The sequence below is a fragment of the Neofelis nebulosa genome, chromosome X (genome assembly GCF_028018385.1).
Source record: "Neofelis nebulosa isolate mNeoNeb1 chromosome X, mNeoNeb1.pri, whole genome shotgun sequence".
NCBI classification, from domain to species: domain Eukaryota; kingdom Metazoa; phylum Chordata; class Mammalia; order Carnivora; family Felidae; genus Neofelis; species Neofelis nebulosa.
The window spans coordinates 45,095,363-45,105,186 of NC_080800.1; the positions used below are offsets into that span (position 1 = coordinate 45,095,363).

At 40.9% G+C, this 9,824-nt stretch overlaps 1 pseudogene; it reads right to left on the reverse strand.

Moving 5' to 3' along the window:
- Window positions 1-8,809: 8,809 nt before the first annotated feature.
- Window positions 8,810-9,540, reverse strand: LOC131502067 (dynactin subunit 6-like; annotated as a pseudogene).
- Window positions 9,541-9,824: the final 284 nt, after the last annotated feature.

Consider the following 9,824-nt stretch of genomic DNA (forward strand, 5'->3'; position numbering starts at 1 on the left):
CCCACTTCAGCTCAGGTCATGATCTCATGGCTCATGAGTTCGAGCCCTGTGTTGGGCTCTGTGCTGACAGCTAAGAGCCCGGATCCTGCTTCAGATTCTGTCTCTCTCTGTCGTCTCTCTCTCTCTCTCTCTCTGCCCTCCCCCCACTCGCACTCTGACTCTCTCTCTCTCTCTCAAAAATAATAAATAAACATTTAAAAAAATTTTTTAAAAAAGCATTTCCTTTCATGGATGACCAACCACTCCTCCTGACTGACACATTCTTCATGTAGCCATATAAATACCTTTATTCAATTTTTGGTGTTTCTCTGAGCTGGGACCTTCCTAATCTATTTTTTAAATTTTTGGTTTCAATTTTGAAATACCATATACATACATACAAAAAAGTGCATAGAATATATATTCAGATATCGATGATGAACAATATAAAGTGAAAACCTATGTAATCACCACCCAAACCAATAAAATCATATATTATTATACCCCCAGAGTGCATGATGCTCCCCTCCCTCACTACAGCTTTTTAACTCCCGAGCGAGATATCTACCATCCTGACAAATGTTCAGTATCTCTTCCTTGCTGCTTATTGTAGCTTCACCATCTTTATAAACAATGCTAAAATATCTAGTTGAGTTCTTTCCAGCTTTATGGCATCACATCTCTGCTTTGAGTTTTTACTGTACAGTTAGCAAACCACCCTTTTTTAAGCTTGTTTTTAGAGACTCCTTAAATGTTTAAAGGTACTCCCTCTTCCCAGGTTAGAGAGAAATCCTCTTCCCAGGTAGGTACTTGGGGACCTACTATGTGCTTAGAAGCAAACTAGATGCCAAGGTAAACGTGAGGCCAACTGGTATTCTTTACCTTAAGTGATAGGATAGTCTGTTTGGAAGGTGGTGGTTAATTGATAGTGTACATTGTTAGGACTGAAGACAGCTCAGGATAGTAGTAAGAGCATGCGTATTGTGGTGAGATATCCTATGTGCCACTTCTTACTGGCTTTGTGTCTGGGGCAAGTCTCTACCTCTCTGAACCTGTGTATTTAATCCTTAAAGAGGCAGAGATATTTAAAACCTGCTCCCAGGGTTGTCAAGTATGGTACTTTGTAGGCTGCCAATAAATGGTAGATCCTGTTACTGTAATACATTGTACTAGTCAGAAGGAAGGGTCAAAAATAATTCAGCTCTCCCTGAACAATGTAGAAGGCATATATACAAGTCTAGTGAGTTTAGTACATACTAGATGTTAACGTGAGGATTTCTTGACCCCCAAGAACACACTTAGGCAGCTAAGTGGAGTGGTAAGAGGCTAGGCATTAAGATCAGAAGTGCTGGGATTAATAGTTCCAATTGTGATGAAAGCTACCTTTTACTGAGCTAAATGCCCCAGGAGCCCATAGAGTCTGACTGCTGGTGGGCACCTCAGTGACATGGTTAGATCTGAGTTACTTGGAACCAGAAATGTTAGGTTAATGATGTACTTTTCAGCCTTTTTTTTTTAAATCAAAAATAGTAGAGAGATTTAATTTTTATTGAGTATTCCCTAGGTCCAAAATACTGCTCAAAACATATTGTATGTATCATTTCATGTAATTGCAATTGGTCAATGATTATCCCTATTTACAGGTCAAAAACTTTGAATCAGAGATCAAGTAACATTTCTGTGATCATAGAGTTAATAAATGAAGGAGCCAGGCGTTTATCCCATCGGTATTCAGAACACATACTTTTTGTGGGGGAGATACATTTTAGTTTGAAATAATTACAAACTTACAAAAAATTGAAATAATAGGCCAGGAAACTCCTGTTTTTACTTGACCCAAATACCTCAATTGTTAATATTTTGCATATTTTTTATCTTTCACTATCTTTCTCACTCCTTGTCTTTCACTCTCTTTTTCCCCTCCTCTTTTTCTTCTCCTTGCACACACTACACAAAGATACACATACATACAAATTTTTCTAATCTCTTTGACAGTAAGCTATAGATACATTAAATATTTAGTATTCTAAATACTTTAGAACAAGGACATCCTTTTGCATAAACACACTACAATTATGAAAATCAACACATGAACATTGGTTATATATCTGTATTATACATCTCATTATAGACCTTATTCAAATATGACCAATTATCTCAATAATGCTATTTGTAGAAAATTTTATAAATTTTATAGTTTGTCCATTCTTCTCTCCAGTCTACTATCATGCATTTTATTTCATTGTTATTACACTTTATTCTTATTCCCTCTGGAATAAGTCCTCAAACTTATTGTCTCGCACAACCATAACAATTCTGAGAAGTATGAACCATTTACTAGAGTGCCCCTCAACTTGGGTTTACCTGATTCTATGCTTATGATTAGATTCCACGTATGCGTTTCTGTCAGGAATACCACAAAGTGATACTATATCCTTCGCAGTGCATTATATAAGTTGGCACATGATATCCATTTATTCTGTAATTGGCAATATTAAATTTGATCTCTTGGCTAAGGTAGTATTCATCAGATTACTCTAATGTAAAGTTAATATTTGCCCATTGTTCACTTAAATGTTTTGTGTGGAGATACTTGAAGGCTATGGTAATATTGTGTTCTATGACCCATTGACGATTCTTGACTGAATCCATTAATATATGATGGTGTAAAAAGTGTGTGTTTCCAACTCCAGTATTCCCCCCCCCCCATTTTACTGGTGAGGATTCTTCTGCAACGAAGAGCTGTTCTCTCTCCCTCATTTATTAATTATTCATGTCTTCATATGTTTCAGTATTGGTTCATGGATATATATTTTATTCAGTGTATAATAACCCATTACAATCATGATTTATTTTGATGCTCGAATTTCCCCAGATTTGGCCAGTGAAAGCCCCTTGATTCCTGCTCCTGTGTCTTCTTGATATGTGTCTATTTTTCTTTGAAACCGTTTTTGGTGCAGCGAGATGTTCCTGCCTCTTTTTGTACTTCTGCTGTGCCAGCCCTGGAATCAGCCATTTTTCCGAGGAGACCAGGTTCTTTTAGTATAGAATGGTATTTAGAATTGAGCCTGCACTTTGAACCACCATTTTCTACTGGAACTATAACTTGACAATTCCCTACATTTACCTTAACTTCAGTTACCCAATATGTAGAATTGGCACAAAAAATAGGAATTTCTTAATGGGTATGTGGCAAGGTTTAGACATAGTAAAGAAAGCATTTAGTACTGTGCTTGGCACATGGGTAATGTTTCATTTATTTATTACGTTATTTTTAAGTTTATTTATTTATTTTGAGAGAGACAGACAGACAGACAGACAGACAGAGACAGAGCATGAGCAGGGGAGGGGAAGAGAGAGATGGAGAGAGAGAGAGAGAATCCCAAGCAGGCTCCGCACCATCAGCACAGAGCCCAATGTGGGGCTGAAACTTATGAACTGTGGGATCATGACCTGAGCGAACCGAAGAGTTCGCTCATCTGACTGACCGAAGAGTTGGCTCATCTGACTGAGCCACCCAGGAGCCCCACATGGGTAATGTTTTAAAATGGGACATGTTGAGCATCACAATGAATAATAATAATAATGGATTGTAAACCAATGAATAAAATAAGAATCTATAAGTATATTTGAAAACAAGCGGTAGCTGATATTATCATTATTTTTTTAATTATTACTATCAAATACTCTGGATGTTGATAAGATCCACCTCTGGCAAAAAACCTCAGGATTCCAGTATTTGTCTTGTGAAATCCAGGCCAGATCAAGCATTGCAGAGCCTGCAAGAATAGAAACATGAAGAATGATTCCAGAAGGATGCCTCAGGACTTGATGACTGAGGCTTCAGTATTAGAGACAAACAACATGAAATGAAGAACATCAACCACTCCTAGAACCTGATACTAGAACCCAGTACTTTCCTTGTCATGGTCCTAACAGCACCGTGTTATAAGCAGACAGGTATTTGTCTGCCCGTTCATTCACCTGTGGCCTCATAGAAGTAACTTGTTTATGACTTATCCTTGACCCCTAAATCAGTGCCTATCAGTATAGGAGACATCCAAGAAGTGTGTGCTGAATAAATGAATAAATAAATGAATGAATGAATGTGTTGAGCAGTTTCTAATAGCTCGTCATGATAACTAACAAGAGGAGGAGATAAAGGCTGACCTATTCCATACTGGTCTGAGTCTAGAAGCCTGAAGCCTTAGTTGTATTGCCTCTTTGGATGATAGGCGTTCCCAGAAAGATAACCCTCCCCAGTTTCTATGTTTCCCAGAGTTCAAGTGGAAGCCCCATATGCACCAAACTGTGTACCCTAGACTGGTTCAAGGGACAGATAATTAATTCATTAAATATTTATGGGTGGTCATTTACTATAGGTCTTTCAGGTTTTGGGGGTACAGCTGAGAGCACAATAGTCAGATCCCCTGCTTTCATCAATATTTGGTTCTAAGGGGAGAGACAATGAACAAAGAGACTCATAAAATTTAGAATGGTGGAGAAATTAAAGCTTGATTAACAAATAGAGAATCATCCAGCATGTGTGTGTACAGAAGAAAGAGTGAATGTGGAGGTGAGAACTTGCTGGTTTCAGGGAACTTGGAGTAGTTTGTAATGGCTGGAAGTAGAGTAGGATACAGGCTGAGGGTTCAGGAAGGAAATTAGAAAGTAGAATCCACAAGAAAATGTCACTTAACTTCTCTGGGCCTAGTGGTTTTGACAAGAAAAGAGGGTTTTAAACATCTGAGAAAATGTGTGACAAATGTGTAAAGCTCCAATCTAAAATCATTAATGTTCTTTTCTGTTTTTAAACAATAATGACAATAATTATAGCTGGTATTTTTGAGTGTTGCTATTTGTTAGGCACTGTGCTAGTTGTTTTACATATTTATTTATTCCTCTATGAGGAACAGTAGTGGGGATTTTCATACTTTACAATGTTGGATAGCAGTAGATGGCAGGTATTAGGATTAAATCCTGTCTAATTTCAAAGAGCTTGTTCTTTTGTTTGAACATTCTTTTTTCTATTTTCTTTATATCTATATCTATATCTATATCTATATCTATATCTATATCAGTTTATTTAATTTGAGAAAGACAGAGACAGCACATGCCAGTGAGGGGCAGCGAGAGAGGGAGAGAGATACCCAAGCAGGCTCCATGATGTCAGCTTAGAACCTGATGTGGGGCTTGAACTTATGAAACGTGAGATCTCGACCTGAGCTGAAACCGAGAATTGGACACTCAACCAACTGAGCCACCCAGGCGCCCTTTTCTATTTTCTAAAAGTGGCACTCAGGCAAGAGGTGGAAACCAAGAACAATTGAGTGGTACACAAAATGGCTATTAGGAAGATTAAATGACAAAGCATTTACAGAATGCTTAGTAAAAGGGAAATCAGTTACATGTATTATTTATATTTCATTCTTAATTTTAAACTTTTATAATTTTTTATTTCATGGAGTTAAATTTTTTATCCCTCATGATTTTATTTATAATAATTTCTATTAAGTCTAGAGAAGTTAAATTATGCTTAATGAAATATATGGTATATTTTGGGACAAAAATTTAAATGTCTAAGTTGGTGGTATTTACAGAACGTTATAGGATGAAGACCTCGGATGATGTCATGTGCCATTCCCATTAATAAAGAGAAGTCCTTCCTGAACCCATCTTCCTCAATGTGGAAACCCTTGAGAGGTGCTGATTGTGCACTAGTGAGAATACCAGGTATAAATGGATATGTGTGTTTGTGATGGTGGTTTTGGTATATGAACATGAATTCTTAGATTCTCCTCCCTTCTAAAGGTAGAAAAGGTGGAGCTTAATCCCCTCCCTCTTGACTGTGAGATGGACTTAGTGACTTGCTTCTAAGAAATAAAATGAAGTGGAAGTGATGGTGTGCAACTTTAGGGATTGAGTCCTTCCTCACTTGGATCTGAAGGAAGCTGAGGGAAGCCAACTGCCATGTCATGAGGATACCCACCAGCCCTGTGGAGAGGCTCACCTGGTATGGAACTGAGGCCTCCTGCCAACAGCCCTGTGAGGCAGTCATGTTGTAAGTGGACCATCCAGCCCCACTCAAGTCCTCAGATGACCACCGGTCTGACCGACTTCTTGAAAGAAACCTCATGAGGCACACTGAGCCAGAACTGCCAGCTGAGCCATTCCTAGATATTTGATCTGCAGAAACTGTGTAAGATAGTAAATGCTCAAAAGATAATAAGCTTCTACATTTTGGGGGTAATTTTCTACACAGCATAGATAACTACTATACTGTGTGTTCATGGATGAATAAGAGAACAGTGTGAAGTACCCTTTCTAGACTTGATACTATTCACCTGGTGAAAGTCTATTATCTTGACGCAAGAGCTATGGCCACATTGCAGTAAGTCGCTATTGATAAAATCATTTCTATCTTCCTGCCAGTTGCTGCTTTTTATGTCACAAGCACGTCAGGGTCTGTCCTACCGCTTAGCATAATTGCCTAGAATGTCTGTGATGAAGTTTGTTTTTTTATCCATTCTGATACCCTATGTCTTTTGGTTGGCACATTTAATCCATTTACATTCAGTGTTATTATAGAAAGATACGGGTTTAGAGTCATTGTGATGTCTGTATGTTTTATGCTTGTAGTGATGTCTCTGGTACTTTGTCTCACAGGATCCCCCTTAGGATCTCTTGTAGGGCTGGTTTCGTGGTGACAAATTCCTTCAGTTTTTGTTTGGGAAGACCTTTATCTCTCCTTCTATTCTAAATGACAGACTTGCTGGATAAAGGATTCTCGGCTGCATATTTTTTCTGTTTAGCACACTGAAGATATCGTGCCAAGCCTTTCTGGCCTGCCAAGTTTCAAAGGAGAGATCAGTCACGAGTCTTATAGGTCTCCCTTTATATGTGAGGGCACGTTTATCCCTTGCTGCTTTCAGAATTTTCTCTTTATCCTTGTATTTTGCCAGTTTCACTATGATATGTCGTGCAGAAGATCGATTCAAGTTACGTCTCTCTGTGCCTCTTGGATTTCAATGTCTTTTTCCTTCCCCAGTTCAGGGAAGTTCTCAGCTATAATTTCTTCAAGTACCCCTTCAGCACCTTTCCCTCTCTCTTCCTCCTCTGGGATACCAATTATGCGTATATTATTTCTTTTTAGTGTATCACTTAGTTCTCTAATTTTCCCCTCATACTCCTGGATTTTTTTAATCTCTCTTTCTTTCAGCTTCCTCTTTCTCCATAACTTTATCTTCTAGTTCACCTATTCTCTCCTCTGCCTCTTCAATCCGAGCCGTCGTGGTTTCCATTTTGTTTTGCATTTCGTTTAAAGCGCTTTTCAGCTCCTCGTGACTGTTCCTTAGTCCCTTGATCTCTGTAGCAAGAGATTCTCTGCTGTCCTGTATACTGTTTTCAAGCCCAGCGATTAATTTTATGACTATTATTCTAAATTCACTTTCTGTTATATTATTTAAATCCTTTTTGATCAGTTCATTAGCTCTTGTTATTTCCTGGAGATTCTTCTGAGGGGAATTCTTCCGTTTGGTCATTTTGGATAGTCCCTGGAGCGGTGAGGACCTGCAGGGCACTTCCCCCGTGCTGTGGTGTATAACTGGAGTTGGTGGGCGGGGCCGCAGTCCGACCTGATGTCTGCCCCCAGCCCACCGCTGGGGCCACAGTCAGACTGATGTGTGCCTTCTCTTCCCCTCTCCTAGGGGCGGGATTCACTGTGGGGTGGCGTGGCCCGTCTGGGCTACTTGCACACTGCCAGGCTTGTGGTGCTGGGGATCTGACGTATTAGCTGGGGTGGGTAGGCAAGGTTCACGGGGGCAGGAGGGGCAGGCTTAGCTCGCTTCTCCTTAGGTGATCCACTTCAGGAGGGGCCCTGTGGCAGCGGGAGGGAGTCAGATCCGCTGCCGGAGGTTTGGCTCCGCAGAAGCACAGAGTTGGGTGTTTGCGCGGAGCGAGCAAGTTCCCTGGCAGGAACTGGTTCTCTTTGGGATTTTGGCTGGGGGATGGGCGGGGGGAGATGGTGCTGGCGAGCGCCTTTGTTCCCCGCCAAGCTGAGCTCTGCCGTCCCGGGGCTCAGCAGCTCTCCCTCCCTTTGTCCTCCAGCCTTCCCGCTTTCTGAGCAGAGCTGTTAACTTCTGACCTCCCAGACGCTAAGTCGCGCTTGCTGCCGGAACACAGTCCGTCCGGCCCCTCCGCTTTTGCCAGCCAGACTCGGGGGCTCTGCTTGGCCGGCGAGCCGCCCCTCCACCCCGGCTCCCTCCTGCCAGTCCGTGGAGCGCGCACCGTCTCGCCGCCCTTCCTACCCTCTTCCATGGGCCTCTCGTCTGCGCTTGGCTCCGGAGACTCCGTTCTGCTAATCCTCTGGCGGTTTTCTGGGTTCTTTAGGCAGGTGTAGGTGGACTCTAAGTGATCAGCAGGACGCGCGGTGAGCCCACCGTCCTCCTACGCCGCCATCTTCCAGAACTCCCTCTCTGTGATGAAGTTTGAGTTCAGTTTCAGTGAGATAGTTGGTAACAGAAGGCTGTTAGTCTGGCTGTGGAGAAGCCCCAAAGAGTGATGTCTGCACAGTACACTGTCTGGGCTTTGATTGGTTCTTTGTCCTAAAGAGTCAGAAACTATTTTATCAGAATATTTAGAACTCATAGACAATTGGCAGACTTGGGGGCCAAACTATACAAACCATATTCATATTAGACTAATGTATAAATAAGAAAGCTTCTCTAAATTTACTATGTGCAGAGTAGAATTCTGGTGCTCTCATCCAGAGTTCCTCCTTTCTCTGCATGATAGCTTGGAGGCCATATTAGCAAATCAGAAGGTGGTTCAGTTAAGGTTGCAACTGAACCAAAAGTGGTGAGTCTTGAGGTACTGTAAGTCTTGATAGATAAACTGATACTACCTTGCCACATGTTGACTTAAGTAGTTTAACTCTCTGGGGGTATCTTATTACCAAGTCTTTAGGAGGTATCTCACTGTTGTCTTCACACATTACTGGTGTTGACCTTCCTTTCATAGTTTTCTTTAGGTCGTGGTAGGTTGGCAAGGTTATCTTCAGGAAATCCAGCTGTGGTATCTGGGGCTGTGGTTGCTCAGTCTGCACCCCATGAAGGCAATCTGCACCACAGATCACTGTATTCTCAAGGATGAACTCAAATGTATTCAGGTTGCAACAAGTCCCAATGATGCAACCACTTCTCAATATTACCTTTCTGCCCACACTGGCTTTTGATTCAATAACATTATTGTCTTCCATTTTCATGGCTTGGGAATAACAGCCAATTTCAAACACATTATTAGTGCCAATGATCATAGATATTTTAGTTCCAGATCTTCAGCATTAGGGGTGATATTATCAGGTTGAGCATTTATGATAAGCACCTACCTGTTCTTCTATTAGGTAACCCTCACCAATACCTATTGGCCTGGCTTCTGCAATAATTTGTGCTTTAGAGTGGATCACTGCCCTAGGTCCTATAGTTACATCACCCACATTTCACTTTCTACACACACAACTGCTCCAAGAGCAAACTTCACAGTCTTTTCATCCTTCTCCACCATAGTTTGGCCCCTGTCTCTCATGGAATTAATTTCTGAACATATTTACCATAGCATATAATGCATGTTTTGTATTTTCAATAGTGATAGGAAATTTCCTTTACATTGAGTTTGACTAAAAGATGATAGAATATAAATGAATGTATTAAGAAATACTAACATGACGGGTGCCTGGGTGCTCAGTCGGTTCGGTGTCTGACTTCCGCTCAGTTCATGATTTCACAGTTTGTGAATTCGAGCCCTGTCTCAGTGTCTGTGCTGACAGCTCAGAGCCTGGATCCTGGTTT